Source organism: Arachis hypogaea, chromosome 10, assembly GCF_003086295.3.
Source record: "Arachis hypogaea cultivar Tifrunner chromosome 10, arahy.Tifrunner.gnm2.J5K5, whole genome shotgun sequence".
Taxonomy (NCBI): Eukaryota; Viridiplantae; Streptophyta; class Magnoliopsida; order Fabales; family Fabaceae; genus Arachis; species Arachis hypogaea.
Genome location: NC_092045.1, coordinates 20,651,706 through 20,668,437, shown reverse-complemented (window position 1 = coordinate 20,668,437; position 16,732 = coordinate 20,651,706). Strand labels below are relative to the sequence as shown.

The 16,732-nt window shown below is 39.6% G+C and overlaps 1 non-coding gene across 1 annotated transcript; it reads left to right on the top strand.

Moving 5' to 3' along the window:
* Window positions 1-2,990: 2,990 nt before the first annotated feature.
* LOC112718735 (small nucleolar RNA R71) lies at window positions 2,991-3,098 on the top strand. The gene has a single exon (XR_003161062.1). It is a non-coding gene; the product is annotated as a small nucleolar RNA R71 (small nucleolar RNA).
* Window positions 3,099-16,732: the final 13,634 nt, after the last annotated feature.

Below are 16,732 nucleotides of genomic sequence, written 5' to 3'. Positions count from 1 at the left end.
GTCTATGAGGATTTGGTCCAACCTTTGATCAAAGTTGACCCTTCTAGTGTAAGGGTGTTCATCTCCTTGCATCATGGGCAAGTTGAATGCCAACCTTACATTTTCCGGACTAAAATCTAAGCATTTCCCCGAACCATTGTAAGCCAATTCGTTGGGTCTGGGTTCACACTTTGATCATGGTTCTTGGTGATCCATGCATTGGCATAGAACTCTTGAACCATTAAGATTCTGACTTGTTGAATGGGGTTGGTAAGAACTTCCCAACCTCTTCTTTGAATCTCATGTCGGATCTCCGGATATTCACTCTTTTTGAGTTTGAAAGGGACCTCGGGAATCACCTTCTTCATGGCCACAACTTCATAGAAATGGTCTTGATGCACCCTTGAGATGAATCTCTCCATCTCCCATGACTCGGAGGTGGAAGCTTTTGCCTTCCCTTTCCTCTTTCTAGAGGATTCTCCGCCTTAGGTGCCATAAATGGTTATGGAGAAACAAAAAGCAATGCTTTTACCACACCAAACTTAGAAGGTTTTCTCGTCCTCGAGCAAAAGAAAAAAGAAGAGAGTAGAAGAAGAAGAAATGGAGGAGATTGAAGGGGCTTTGTGGTTCGGCCAAGGGGGAGAAGTAGTGTGTAGGTTGTGTGAAAATGAAGGAGTGAAGATGGGTTTATATAGGAGTTGAGAGGGGGTGTATGGTTCGGCCATGTATGGGTGGATTTGGGAGGGAAATTGGTTTGAATTTGAATGATGAGATAGGTGGGGTTTTATGAAGGATGGATGTGAGTAGTGAAGAGAATGGAGAAGAAGAAGAGAGAGTGGTGGGGTAGGTGGGGATCCTGTGGGGTCCACAAATCCTGAGGTGTCAAGGATAATTCATCCCTGCACCAAGTGGCGAGCAAAAATGCTCATTTTGCCAATCCTGGCGTTAAACGCCGGGCTGGTGCCCATTTCTGGCATTTAACGCCAGCTTTATGCCCATTCCTGGTGTTAAACGCCAGTCTGGTGCCCCTTTCTGGCGTTAAACACCCAGAATGGTGCCAGACTGGGCGTTAAACGCCCAATTGTTGTCCTTACTGGCGTCTAAATGCCAGCAAGATTTTCCTCCAGGGTGTGCTATTTTTCTTTCTATTTTTCATTCTATTTTTGCTTTTTCAATTGATTTTGTGACTTCCCATGATCATCAACCTATAGAAAACATAAAATAACAAAGGAAATTAGATAAATATAACATTGGGTTGCCTCCCAACAAGCGCTTCTTTAATGTCAGTAGCTTGACAGTGGGCTCTCATGGAGCCTCACAGATGTTCAGAGCAATGTTAGAACCTCCCAACACCAAACTTAGAGTTTGAATGTGGGGGTTCAACACCAAACTTAGAAGTTGGTTGTGACCTCCCAACACCAAACTTAGAGTTTGACTGTGGGGGCTCTGTTTGACTCTGTTTTGAGAGAAGCTCTTCATGCTTCCTCTCTATGGGTACAAAGGGATATCCTTGAGCCTTAAACACAAAGGATTCTTCATTCACTTGAATGATCAATTCTCCTCTGTCCACATCAATCACAGCCTTTGCTGTAGCTAGGAAGGATCTGCCAAGGATGATAGATTCATCCATGCACTTCCCAGTCTCTAGGACTATAAAATTAGCAGGGATGTAATGGTCTTCAACCTTTACCAGAACATCCTCTACAAGTCCATAAGCTTGTTTTCTTGAATTGTCTTCCATCTCTAGTGAGATTCTTGCAGCTTGCACCTCAAAGATCCCTAGCTTCTCCATTACAGAGAGAGGTATGAGGTTTATACTTGACCCTAGGTCACACAGAGCCTTTTGAAAGGTCATTGTGCCTATGGTACAAGGTATTGAAAACTTCCCAGGATCCTGTCTCTTTTGAGGTAATCTCTGCCTAGTCAAGTCATCCAGTTCTTTGGTGAGCAAAAGGGGTTCATCCTCCCAAGTCTCATTACCAAATAACTTGTCATTTAGCTTCATGATTGCTCCAAGGTATTTAGCAACTTGCTCTTCAGTGACATCTTCATCCTCTTCAGGGGGAGAATACTCATCAGAGCTCATGAATGGCAGAAGTAAATCCATGGAATCTCTATGGTCTCATTATGCGCCTCAGATTCCCATGGTTCCTCATTAGGGAACTCATTGGAGGCCAGTGGATGTCCATTGAGGTCTTCCTCAGTGGTGATCACTGCCTCTTCCTCCTCTCCAAGTTCGGTCATGTGGGTCATGTTAATGGCCTTGCATTCTCCTTTTGGATTCTCTTCTGTATTGCTTGAAGAGTACTAGGAGGGAGTTCAGTAATTTTCTTGCTCAGCTGTCCCACTTGTGCCTCCAAATTCCTAATGGAGGACCTTGTTTTAGTCATGAAACTTTGAGTGGTTTTGATTAGATCAGAGACTATGGTTGCTAAGTCAGAGTGGCTCTGCTTAGAATTCTTTGTCTGTTGCTGAGAAGATGATGGAAAAGGCTTGCCATTGCTAAACCTGTTTCTTCCACCATTATTTTTGTTGAAACCTTGTTGAGGTCTCTGTTGATCCTTCCATGAGAGATTTGGATGATTTCTCCATGAAGGATTATAGGTGTTTCCATAGGATTCTCCCATGTAATTCACCTCTTCCATTGATGGGTTCTCAGGATCATAAGCTTCTTCTTCAGATGAAGCATCCTTAGTACTGCCTGGTGCAGCTTGCATTCCAGACAGACTTTGAGAAATCATATTGACTTGCTGAGTCAATATTTTGTTCTGAGCCAATATGGCATTCAGAGTATCAATCTCAAGAACTCCTTTCTTCTGATTCGTCCCATTGTTCGCAGGATTCCTTTCAGAAGTGTACATGAATTGGTTATTTGCAACCATTTTAATGAGTTCTTGAGCTTCTGTAGGCGTCTTCTTCAGATAAAGGGATCCTCCAGCAGAGCTGCCCAATGACATCTTGGACAGTTCAGACAGACCATCATAGAAGATACCTATGATGCTCCATTCAGAAAGCATGTCAGAAGGACACTTTCTGATCAATTATTTGTATCTTTCCCAAGCTTCATAGAGGGACTCACCTTCCTTCTGTCTGAAGGTTTGGACTTCCACTCTAAGCTTACTCAATTTTTGAGGTGGAAAGAACTTTGCCAAGAAGGCATTGACTAGCTTTTTCCAAGAGTTCAGGCCTTCTTTAGGTTGTGAGGCCAACCATATCCTAGCTCTGTCTCTTACAGCAAAAGGGAATAGCATAAGTCTGTAGACCTTAGGGTTAACCCCATTGGTCTTGACAGTGTCACAGATTTGCAAGAATTCAGCTAAAAACTAATGAGGATCTTCCAATGGAAGTCCATAGAACTTGCAATTCTATTGCATTAGAGAAACTAATTGAGGCTTAAGCTCAAAGTTGTTTGCTCCAATGGCAGGGATAGAGATGCTTCTCCCATAGAAGTCGGGAGTAGGTGCAGTAAAGTCACCTAGCACCTTCCTTGCATTATTGGCATTATTGTTGTTTTTGGCTGCCATGGGTTCTTCTTCTTTGAAGATTTCTGTTAGGTCCTCTACAGAGAGTTGTGCTTTAGTTTCTCTTAGCTTTCGCTTCAAGGTCCTTTCAGGTTCAGGGTCAGCTTCAACAAGAATGCTTTTGTCTTTGCTCCTGCTCATATGAAAGAGAAGAGAACAAGAAAATATGGAATCCTCTATGTCACAGTATAGAGATTCCTTGAGGTGTCAGAGGAAAAGAAGAATAGAAGGAGGAGGTAGAAGAATTCAAACTTATCAAGAGAGATAGAGTTCGAATTGTGCATTGATGAGGAGTGTTAGTCCATAAATAGAAGGATGTGAGAAGAGGGGAAGAAATTTTTGAAATTAAAGTAAAAGATTTTAAAATAATTAAAAGAAGTTTTGAAAATTTGATTGATGATTTTCGAAAACTAAAGTTGGAAAAGAAATAAAGTGATTTTTGAAAAAGACTTTTGAAAGTAGAAATCAAAAAGATATAATTGAAAACTATTTTGAAAAAGATGTGATTGAAAAGTTATGGTTTTAAAAAGATATGATTGAAAAAATATGATTGAAAAACAATTTAAAAAGATTTGATTTTTAAAATTAATGACTTGGCTAACAAGAAATTTAAAAGATATGATTCAGACATTAAACCTTTCTCAACAGAAAAGGCAACATACTTGAAATGTTGAATCAAATCATTAATTGTTAGCAAGTATTTTTGAAAAGTGGAAAGAAATTGATTTTGAAAATATATGATTGAAAAGATATGATTTGAAAAAGATTTGATTTTGAAAAATTATGGAGATTTGAAAAAAATTTGAATTAAAAACAAAATCTTCCCTCTTGTGCCATCCTGGCATTAAACGCCCAGAATGGTATACATTCTGGCGTTTAACGCCCAAAATGCTACCCTTTTGGGCGTTAAACGCCCAGCCAGGTACCCTGGCTGGCGTTTAAACGCCAGTTTTCCTTCCTCACTGGGCGTTTTGAACGCCCAGCTTCTTCTGTGTAATTCCTCTGCTAAATGTTCTGAATCTTCAATTCTCTGTATTATTGATTTTGGGCGTTAAACGCCCAGCCAGGTACCCTGGCTGGCGTTTAAACGCCAGTTTTCCTTCCTCACTGGGCGTTTTGACCGCCCAGCTTCTTCTGTGTAATTCCTCTGCTAAATGTTCTGAATCTTCAATTCTCTGTATTATTGACTTGAAAAGACACAAATTAAAAATTTTTTGGATTTTTAATAATGAGGAATAATCAAAATGAAACTAAGATCAAATAAACAATGCATGCAAGACACCAAACTTAGAAGTTTGTATACTATTGACACTAACAAAATGAGAATGCATATGAGAAACAACAAAACACTCAGGACAAGAGAATTTAAAGATCAGAACAAGGAAATCATCAAGAACAACTTGAAGATTCATTAAGACACATGAATGAATTCGAAAAATGCAAGAAGAACAGAAACATGCAATTGACACCAAACTTAAAATGAGACACTAGACAACAAGAAACATAAAATTATTTTTGGTTTTTATGATTTTGTAATTTTTTTGGATTTTTTTCGAAAATTGAGTGAAAAAGAAAATAAGGATATCAAAATTCTTAATGAGAATTCCAGGAATCGTGCAATATTAGTCTAAAGCTTTAGTATAAAGAAATTAGACATGGATAGCCAAGCTTCAGCAGGACATTGCATTCAAGAGCTAAATTGATGAGAATCAATCAGCTTTGGTGATGATAAGAACATCACCTTGAAACACTAGAATTCATTCTTAAGAACTCTGAAGAAAAATACCTAAGCTAAGCAACAAGATGAGCCGTCAGTTATCCAAACTCAAACAATCCCCGGCAACGACGCCAAAAACTTGGTGCGTGGAATTGTGATCATCAATGGCGCCATCAACATGGTACGCTCAATTTCAATCTCAACTCTTTATCACAACTTCGCACAACTAACCAGCAAGTGCACTGGGTCGTCCAAGTAATAAACCTTACGCGAGTAAGGGTCGATCCCACGGAGATTGTTGGTATGAAGCAAGCTATGGTCATCTTGTAAATCTCAGTCAGGAAAATTCAAATGGTTATGGATGATTTATGAATAAAGCATAAAATAAAGATAGAGATACTTATGTAATTCATTGGTGAGGATTTCAGATAAGCGTATGGAGATGCTTTGTCCCTTCCGTCTCTCTGCTTTCCTACTGTCTTCATCCAATCCTTCTTACTCCTTTCCATGGCAAGCTATATGTTGGGCATCACCATTGTTAGTGGCTACAGTCCCGTCCTCTCAATGAAAATGTTCAACGCGCTCTGTCACAGCACGGCTAATAATCTGTCGGTTCTCAATCAGGTTGGAATAGAATCCAGTGATTCTTTTGCGTCTGTTACTAACGCCCAGCCTTCAGAAGTTTGAAGCTCGTCACAGTCATTCAATCATTGAATCCTACTCAGAATACCACAGACAAGGTTTAGACCTTTCGTATTCTCTTGAATGCTGCCATCAATTCTAGCTTATACCACGAAGATTCTGATTAAGGAATCCAAGAGATATCCACTCGATCGAAGGTAGAACAGAGGTGGTAGTCAGGCACACGTTCATAGGTGAGAATGATGATGAGTGTCACGGATCATCACATTCATCAAGTTGAAGAACAAGTGATATCTTAGAACAAGAATAAGCTGAATTGAATAGAAGAACAATAGTAATTGCATTAATACTCGAGGTACAGCAGAGCTCCACACCTTAATCTATGGTGTGTAGAAACTCCACCGTTGAAAATACATAAGAACAAGGTCTAGGCATGGCCGTGAGGCCAGCCCCCAAAACGTGATCTAAGATAGCATAAGACTAGTCAAAGATAGCTACCAAGATGAGAATACAATTGTAAAAGGTCCTATTTGTAGAGAACTAGTAGCTTAGGGTTTACAAAGATGAGTAAATGACATAAAAATCCACTTCCGGGCCCACTTGGTGTGTGCTTGGGCTGAGCATTGAAGCTTTCATGTATAGAAACTTTTCTTAGAGTTAAACGCCAGCTTTTGTGCCAGTTTGGGCGTTTAACTCCCATTCTTGTTCCAGTTCCGGCGTTAAACGCCAGAATTCTTGAGCTGACTTGAAACGCCTGTTTGGGCCATCAAATCTCGGACAAAATATGGACTATTATACATTGATGGAAAGCCCAGGATGTCTATTTTCCAACGCAATTGAGAACGCGTCAATTAGGCTTCTGTAGCTCCAGAAAATCCACTTCGAGTGCAGGGAGGTCAGAATCCAACAGCATCTGTAGTCCTTTTCAGCCTCTGAATTAGATTTTTGCTCAGGTCCCTCAATTTCAGCCAGAAAATACCTGAAATCACAGAAAAACACACAAACTCATAGTAAAGTCCAGAAAAGTGAATTTTGAATAAAAACTAATAAAAATATAATAAAAACTAACTAAAACATACTAAAAACATACTAAAAACAATGCCAAAAAGCGTATAAATTATCCGCTCATCATAAAGCCTGAAACACTTAACACACAGATCACAGCATCGAATGGTATAAAGGAGAATTGAAATACACAAATTAAAGATCTCTAGGAAGCAAGTTTTCAACCATAGAACAAACTTAGGAAGGGATTGTAATATCAAGCAGTTCATATGAATAAATGGGTAAAGACTTGATTAAACCACTCAATTAAACACAAGATAAACCATAAAATAGTGGTTTATCAACCTCCCCACACTTAAACATTAGCATGTCCCCATGCTTAGCTCAAGGAGATAAAATAAACAAGTAGGGAAAAGTAAGACTCATGCAATGTAATGCAACCTATGTATATGAATACAACTATATGCTAAGATGATTTTTTCTACTTGGTTAAAAGTAAATAAGTTCTTCAAGACAAACATAAATCAAATTTCACTAATTAAAATCATACAGTAAAAACAAGTAAACTTGTAAGAAGACAGCTCATGAAAGCAGGGAACATAGAATTAAGCATTGAACCATCACTGATGGTGTATGTGCACTCTAGTCACTCAAGTGTATAGGGTAATCACTCTACTCTTCTCTAGTCATGCTTTCTAAATTTTGTTCTTCACCTAACTTGTCAACAAATAATTAATATACCAATGCAAACATCATGAGGTCTTTTCAAGGTTGTAATGGGGCCAAGGTAAGGGTAAGGATATATGTATGGCTAAGTGAGCTATAAATTGAATCCTTGACTAACATAAGCTCTTACATAAACACACACACACTCTATATAACTTCTAAATTTATGCCTAGCTACCCATAATTTTCCACTTTTGCATTACATACTCATGTATTAACTTTTCTTTTAATTTGTATCACATGTGCATTGATCTTTTCATTAACTTAACTTAGCATTGGGGTAATTTTGTCCCCATATTTAATTACTTAACTATTTGAATATTTTTGGATGTTTTTAAGCATAAAAAAAATAAACATAACATTATCAATGCACATGAATTTCTAATTTTTCTGGTCTTACATGAGTAGGTACCCAAATTCCCTTTATTTTATCATGACATATTCCTTTATTAACTCATGTTCCCATGATCTTCCATACTCAATTGATGCACAATCTCTAACTTAAGCTAACCAATTGTTTCAATTGGGGTATTTAATTATTTTTCCGCTTAATGCTAGTGATGTGGTATAATATAGAATAAATAGGGATTTAAAAGGCTCAAAGTGGCTAACAAGGGTAATTGAAAGGGTAGGCTATTTTGGGATAAGTGAGCTAAAATAATTAATGGCCTCAATCATATGCATGCATATAAATACACTAAATATTGGACATATAGGATGGAACAAAATAAATATTACAATTATAGAGAAGTAAACACACAAGAATAAAATATTATGGTTAAATAATGTAACCATGTCCTCTAAGCTCAAATCTCACGGGTTGTGTGTTCTTTAGCTTTCATTTTATGTTCCAAATACAACTTCAAACAAGTTTTAACGAAAAGATTTTCTTTTAAATTAGTGAAATTTTTCAAAATAGGGTCTTAAAAAGAAACATATTATATTTCAACTAAATAGATCATGCATGCAAATAACATATCCTAATTAAAAGAAAAAATAAATAAATATCCTATTTTATTGGTGTTAAGGAAGACAAATTACCTCCGGAAGTCCGGTACTGACCAACCTCCCCACACTTAAAATTTTGCACCGTCCTCGGTGCCATCTGTCAGGAACAAAGGGGGACTGGTAGCAGTGTCTCCACAAGCGGGACCGTCATGGCTCCCGGTGCTGGTAAAACAAGTGGAGTCCGGATCTTCCTTGGGTGGGTGCTTTCCAACAAGCAGCTCCTTAAGGTATGTAAATCGGTGCTTGTTACGGCGCTCTCTTCGCTTTCTTTGTCGGTTTAGCCAGTCCAATTTCTCAAGTATCTGATGGAGCAGTTGGTTTATTGGAGGTGCTTGTGATATGGAAGGAGAAGGAATATCTCCGGCTGGTTCTGTAGGCCGGCTAGTCATAGCTACTGGAGGTCTGATGTACTTCCCGTTAGGGACGTACTGATCATTCTGCGGAAGTATAGTCTTGGTATCCCCAGCTCTGTAGGAGATTTCGGCTGCTGAGACTAGATCTAAAACCAAGGCGGGAAAAGGTAAGTTGCCCGCAATTTGTACGTGTCCCATAGTATTTCGGATGTGTCTTGGTAAATTGAGGTGCTGGTCTGTAAGGATACACCATAGTAGAACAGCCATGTCTGCGGTGAAGGAGGACTCGTGAGTGCTTGGAAAGACGTAGTGGGACATAATCTATGCTCATACTCAAGCCTCCAAGGTCAGTGCTGAAGCCAATATTCCCTTAGGTCGGGATCGATGGTATCCATAGATCCATCTGCTGCCAGGTTGTGCTATAACTCTAAGAATGGTGTCACAGTCAAATTTGTATGTATGGCATTTGACAAAGGCTTCTTGAAATACATCCAATCCTTCAGGGGCAGGGGAAAGATCTAAAGCTCGTTGAATGGCCTCTTCAGTTATGGGGACATGCTTCTGACGGATATAGACAGACTACAGTGTTGGCATGTGAAAATTGGAGTAGAATTCAACTACCCATGATAGATTAACCTGTCGTGGCTGTCTTCGTAAGAATCTCCATTGTCTTCGCTCAATGCAGGATTCAACAAATTCAATGATGTGGTTCGGGAGGATGAGTAGGTATTCATTGTTATAGTTCCGCCCAGCCAGTATGGGGAACATCTGCTCACAGTAGCGGTTAGTGAACCACGCAGCATCCCTTGCTGGAAAGGATTTCTCTTTTTCATCGACCTTGATGATCCTCTTGATTCGCTTTGTTGAGGACTTTACAGCTGTTGAAGATGGCTCTGCCATTAATGCTCTTTTTGTTCTTTTTCTTGCTGGTGGTTTGGGAGTAGCTTTCTCTTTACCCTTCTTGGTAGCCATCCAGAAAGGGAAAAGGTAAGTACTTTAAAATTTCAAGGGTTAGAGCAAGGAAGAGAGTAGGATACGTGATAATCAATGCACGGTAAAGAAGGATGTCGTTAACACATGGTCATGACTACATGTGATCAGTTCATCAATGGAAACATAGCAAGTGCATGTGATGACAATTAGATGCAAGATGTTAATTGGCATGCCGGCAAAGGCATGAGTAGCATAGATCAAGCATTAATGTCCAAGTTAGATTAGCAACTCTTTCAAACTAACAATCTGTTTGTATTTGAAAATTATATTTAATCAATAAAATATAAAAGGGGTTTTGTGAAAAACAGGCAGCAGAATAGAATAATTTAAAATAATGCACAATGTCATATGAGCTTTTTCACAAACACTTAGCATGCGTGATAAATATGTTATTGAAAGCATTAAAGTGAACATGCAAGCAACCCTTTTTAAGAAGTAATATTAATTGTCAAACTATTTCTTACTACACTCACAAGCAAGATATAGAAGAAAATAATCACCCAAATAAATATCTAACACCAATCAAAAGAATATAAAAAGAAAAAGAAAGAAAAAAACATAGATAATGAAAAAGAAAAGAAAGAGAAAAAGGAAGAAGAAAACATAAATAAAGAGAAAAGAATAATGGAAAAGCAAAGAACCTTGATGATGGAGGTGAAAAAATAAGGGAGGAAAGAATAAAGAAGGAAGAAGGGGGAATAAAGAAATAAGAATGGATACGAGAAATTAGGATTGGGGAAGAAAAGATAAGATATCTGGCGCTGATCTGGATAAGCTGTGCATCGCATGTGACGCGGACGCGTGGGCATGCGGTCGCGTGGTTTGTGATAATGTCAGGTGACGCGAACGTGTGGGTCATGCGGTCGCGTGGCCTGATTTGTGCTATTGGCGCAAAAGCAGTATTGTGCGGGCACAAGTCTCTGATTTATACGTACATTGCCAAATTTTAGGGTGACGCGTGCGCGTAGGTGACGTGGACGCGTGGGGCATGCGTTCGCGTGATGGGGCTTGTGCTTCCAGCATAACTTCAGCCCCATTCCATCATAACGTTTTGCCAGACACTTATTTACGTCGATATCGCAGGGTCACGCGTGCGCGTGAGTGACGCACACGCATGGATGGCGGATATTGCAAGCGACGCGGGCGCGTCATGGACGTGTTCATGTGGGCGTGTTTGTGCCTATGGCACGCCTCCAGCCAAGCTCCCACGTGACTTTCTGTTCAATTCCCTTTTTCCGCTCATACACCTATGACGCGGACGTGTCAGCGACGCTTGCGCGTCGCGTGCTTCCCTTTTTTGTATAGAATGCGAATGCAGATGCAAACTAAATGCAGAGGTTATGAGAAGAGTCCTTAAGAAAAAATAAAGTAGAAAATGAAAAAAGTAAAACTAAGACTGGAACGGAACGATCATACCATGGTGGGTTGTCTCCCACCTAGCACTTTGTTTTTACGTTCTTAAGTTGGACGGTCTTTAGGCTCATTCTGCTTTTGTTGGTGGGTCTTCCAGGAGGAAGACCTCGAGCTCTTTGTGATCCTTCATCTTTTCACCATGATAAAAATTTAGGCGGTGTTCATTGACCTTAATGAATTTGGAGCTAGAAGGATAACGTAGGTGAAAAACTCCATATGGCTCTGCCTTTTCTACTCTGTAGGGACCTTCCCATCTTGATCGCAGTTTTCCTGGCATAAGCCTCAGTCTGGAGTTGTAAAGAAGAACTAACTCCCCTGGTCTGAATTCTCTCCTTTTTATGTGCTTATCATGGACGGCCTTCATCTTTTCCTTGTATCACCTACAGTTGTCATATGCCTCTAGGCGAAGGTTCTCTAATTCTGCTAGTTGCAGCTTCCTTTCAGCGCCAACTTCCTTATAATTCATGTTGCATTCCTTTACAGCTCAGAAAGCCTTGTGTTCCACTTCTACTGGGAGGTGGCAAGCCTTACCGTACACTAAGCGGAAGGGGCTCATCACAATGGGTGTCTTGTACATTGTTCGATATGCCCAAAGTGCATCTTGTAACCTAGCACTCCAGTCCTTCCTATGAGGTGTTACTATCTTCTCCAGAATGCATTTAATCTCTCTGTTAGACACTTTTACTTGCCCATTGGTCTGGGGATGATAAGTTGTTTCTACTTTGTGAACAATCCCATGCTTCTTCAGTAATCCTGTTAGTCTTCTGTTACAGAAGTGAGTACCTTGATCGCTCATGATTGCTCGTGGTGATCCAAAGTGACAGATAATATGGTTTCTAATAAAGGAAACAACAGTGTTAGCATCATCAGTACGGGTAGAAATTGCTTCCACCTATTTAGAAACATAATCTATAGCTAATAGTATATAAAGGAAACCACTAGAGTTTGGAAATGGACCCATGAAGTCAATGCCCCAAACATAAAAAATTTCACAAAAAAGCATAATCTTTTGAGGCATGGGGAACAAGATTTACAAAAGGTAGCAGCATCTTTAAAAAGAGTAGGCTACCAGAATCCACAGTCTAAAATTTTTCTAGCTGTTCTTTGAGGGCCAAAATGTCCTCCACTCTCAGAAGAGTGGCAAGCCTCTAAAATGGACTGAAATTCTAATTAGGGTACACAACTTCTAATTACCTAGTCAGCACCACACCTCTATAAATATAGATCATCCCATATATAGTATTTAGACTCGCTTTTCAGCTTGTCTCTTTGATGCTTAGTAAAATTGGGAGGAAAAGTATGGCTAACTAGATAATTAACTACGGGTGCATACCACGGAACTACTTTAGATACTGCATGTAAGCTATCAAATGGAAAAGCATCATTGATAGGGGTGGAGTTATCCTTAATGCGCTCAAGGCGACTCAAGTGGTCTACCACTAAATTCTGGTTACCTCTCCTATCCTTAATTTCTAAGTCAAATTATTGCAGCAACAGTATCCAACGTATCAACCTTGGTTTGGACTATTTTTTAGCTAATAAATATTTTAGAGCTGCATGGTCCGAGTACACTACTACCTTAGTACCAAGTAAATAGGCTCAGAATTTATTCAGAGCAAAAACAATAGCAAGTAGCTCCTTTTCAGTAGTAGTGTAATTAGACTGAGCAGCGTCTAAGGTCTTAGACGCATAAGCTATTACGAAAGGATCCTTACCGTCGTGCTGAGCCAGTGCCGCTCCTACTGCATGGTTGGAGGCATCACACATAATCTCAAAATGCTGGCTCCAGTCTGGTCCTCTCACAATTGGAGCTTGAGTCAGGGCGATCTTCAGCTTATCAAATGCTTGCATGCAATCCTCACTGAACTCAAACTCAATATCTTTCTGCAGTATTTTGGATAAAGGTAATGCTACCTTACTAAAGTCCTTAATGAATCTCCTGTAGAAATGATGAGCGGATAATTTATACGCTTTTTGGCATTGTTTTTAGTATGTTTTTAGTATGATCTAGTTAGTTTTTAGTATATTTTTATTAGTTTTTAGTTAAAATTCACTTTTCTGGACTTTACTATGAGTTTGTGTTTTTTTCTGTGATTTCAGGTATTTTCTGGCTGAAATTGAGGGTTTTGAGCAAAAATCTAATTCAGAGACTGAAAAGGACTGCAGATGCTGTTGGATTCTGACCTCCCTGCACTCGAAGTGGATTTTCTGGAGCTACAGAAGCCCAATTGGCGCGCTCTCAATGGCGTTGGAAAGTAGACATCCTGGGCTTTCCAGAAATATATGATAGTCCATACTTTGCTCAAGATTTGATGGCCCAAACCGGCGTGGCAAATCAGCCTCAGAAATTCCAGCGTTTAACGCTGGAACTGGCATAAAACTTGGAGTTAAACGCCCAAACTGGCATAAAAGCTGGCGTTTAACTCCAGAAAAGGTCTCTACACGAAAATGCTTCATTGCTCAGCCCAAGCACACACCAAGTGGACCCAGAAGTGGATTTTTACGTTATTTACTCATTTCTGTATACCCTAGGTTACTAGTTTACTATTAATAGGATCTTTTGACATTGTATATGTACCTCATGACACTTTACACGTTTCTTTGTGTACCTTCCACAGCATGAGTCTCTAAACCCCATGGTTGGGGGTGAGGAGCTCTGCTGTGTCTTGATGGATTAATGCAATTACTACTGTTTCTCATTCAATCATGCTTGCTTCCATTCTAAGATACTACTTGTTCTTAAATCGGATGAATGTGATGATCCGTGACAATCATCATCATTCTCAACTATGAACATGTGCCTGACAACCACCTCCGTTCTATCTTAGATTAAGTAGATATCTCTTGGATTCTTTGACCGGAATCTTCGTGGTATAAGCTAGAACTGATGGCGGCATTCAAGAGAATCCGGAAGGTCTAAACCTTGTCTGTGGTATTCTGAGTAGGATTCAATGATTGAATGACTGTGACGAGCTTCAAACTCCTGAAGGCGGGGCGTTAGTGACAGACGCAAAAGAATCACTGGATTCTATTCCGGCCTGATCGAGAACCGACAGATGGATAGCCGTGCCGTGACAGGGTGCGTTGAACATTTCCACTGAGAGGATGGGAGGTAGCCACTGACAACGGTGAAACCCTTGCATACAGCTTGCCATGGAAGGAGCCTTGCGTGTTTGAAGAAGAAGACAGTAGGAAAGCAGAGATTCAGAAGACAGAGCATCTCCAAAACCTCAACCTGTTCTCCATCACTGCAATTCAAGTACCTGTTTTATGTTCTTTTGCTTTTCATAATCAATCCTGATAATTTCTGATATCCTGACTAAGATTTACAAGATAACCATAGCTTGCTTCAAGCCGACAATCTCCGTGGGATCGACCCTTACTCACGTAAGGTATTACTTGGATGACCCAGTGCACTTGCTGGTTAGTTGTGCGGGATTGCAAGAGTGTGATTGCAATTTCGTGCACCAAGTTTTTGGCGCCGTTGCCGGGGATTGTTCGAGTTTGGACAACTGACGGCTTATCTTGTTGCTTAGATTAGGACTGTTTTGTTTTTGTTGGTTTAGAGTCTTTTAGTTGAGTCTAGTTTCATATTTTAAGTTTGGTGTCAATTGCATGCTTTTACTTTTCTTTTAGTTTTTCGATTTTGCATGTCCTTAGTCTCTTTTTGATCTATAAAAATTCTAAGTTTGGTGTCCTCTTTGTGTTTTTCCCTTAAAAATTTTCGAAAATTAGTGTTTGATTTTCTAAAAGTTTTAAGTTTGGTGTCATTTTGTTGTTTTTCTCTTTCCTCTTTTCAAAAATCAAATCTTTTTCATAAAAATTTTTCAATCATATCTTTTTAATTGCTCTTTTCAAAATCTTTTTAATTAACTAATTGATTCAGTTCTCAATTTGCTTTGATCTTATTTTCTTTTTGATTTTCGAATTTTTATCTTAATTTCCTTTTATTTTATTTTATTTTTTTCGTTTAATTCAAAAAAAAAAACAAAATATTTTATCTATTTGCAATCCATATCATTTCCCTTTATCCATTATGGACCTAAGTGGAATTGATCAGTCCAGAAGGACTCTGGGGTCATATGCTAACCCCATTACAGCTGCATATGGGAGTAGCATCTGTACACCTCCCATCAAAGCAAGCAGCTTTGAGCTAAATCCTCAACTCATTATTATAGTGCAGCAAAATTGCCAGTATTCCGGTCTTCCACAGGAAGAGCCTACTGAGTTTCTGGCACAATTCTTACAAATTGCTGACACAGTACATGATAAAGAGGTAGATTAGGATGTCTACAGACTATTACTGTTTCTATTTGTTGTAAAAGATCAAGCTAAAAGGTGGTTAAATAACCAACCTACAGCAAGTATAAAGACATGGAAACAGTTATCAGACAAATTCCTGAATCACTTTTACCCTCCAAAGAGGATTACACAGCTAAGGCTGGACATCCAAGGCTTTAAACAAGAGGATAATGAATCCCTTTATAATGTCTGGGAGAGGTATAGAGGTATGCTAAGAAAGTGCCCCTCTGAAATGTTTTCAGAGTGGGTACAGTTAGACATCTTCTACTATGGGCTTACAGAAAAAAGCTCAGATGTCTTTAGACCACTCAGCTAGTGGATCTATACACATGAGGAAGACAATTGAAGAAGCTCAAGAGCTTATAGACACTGTTGCTAGAAACCAATATTTGTACTCTAGCAATGAGTTCTCTCCAAAAGAGGAAGTCATGGCACTAGCCACTGATCCTAACCATCAAGAACAGATGATTGAGCTTAATCAACAATTGCTCCTGATGACAGAACAGTTAGCAGAATTTAAAGAGATGCTCCATGAAACTAAAGTTGCTAACAAGAACATAGAACTGCAGTTGAATCAAGCAAAACAGCAAATATCTAAACAGATAACAGAGGAATGTCAAGCAGTTCAACTGAGGAGTGGGAAGACACTGAATAACACTGCTCAAAAGAGCAAAAGGCCAAATAAGGAACAATTGGCAGAGGATAACCAACCCACTGTTCAAAATCCCTCTGAGGACAGTAAGAGCCCAGAGAGGAATACTTTTGGCGTTCAAACGCCAGAGAGGGAAGAAAAGTTGGCGTTAAACGCCCATTCCTTGCCCAGTTCTGGCGTTCAAACGCCAGAAAAGGGGGAAAAGTTGGCGTTAAACGCCCATTTTCCACCCAATCCTGGCGTTCAGACGCCAAGGGAAGATCAGACACCTGAGAGTGCTGACAGTAATCCCTCTAACAAGGCTTCTTCAACCACTTCTGTAAGGAATAAACCTGCAGCATCTAAGGTTGAAGACTATAAAGCCAAGATGCCTTATCCTCAAAAACTCCGCCAAGCGGAACAGGATAAGCAATTTGCCCGC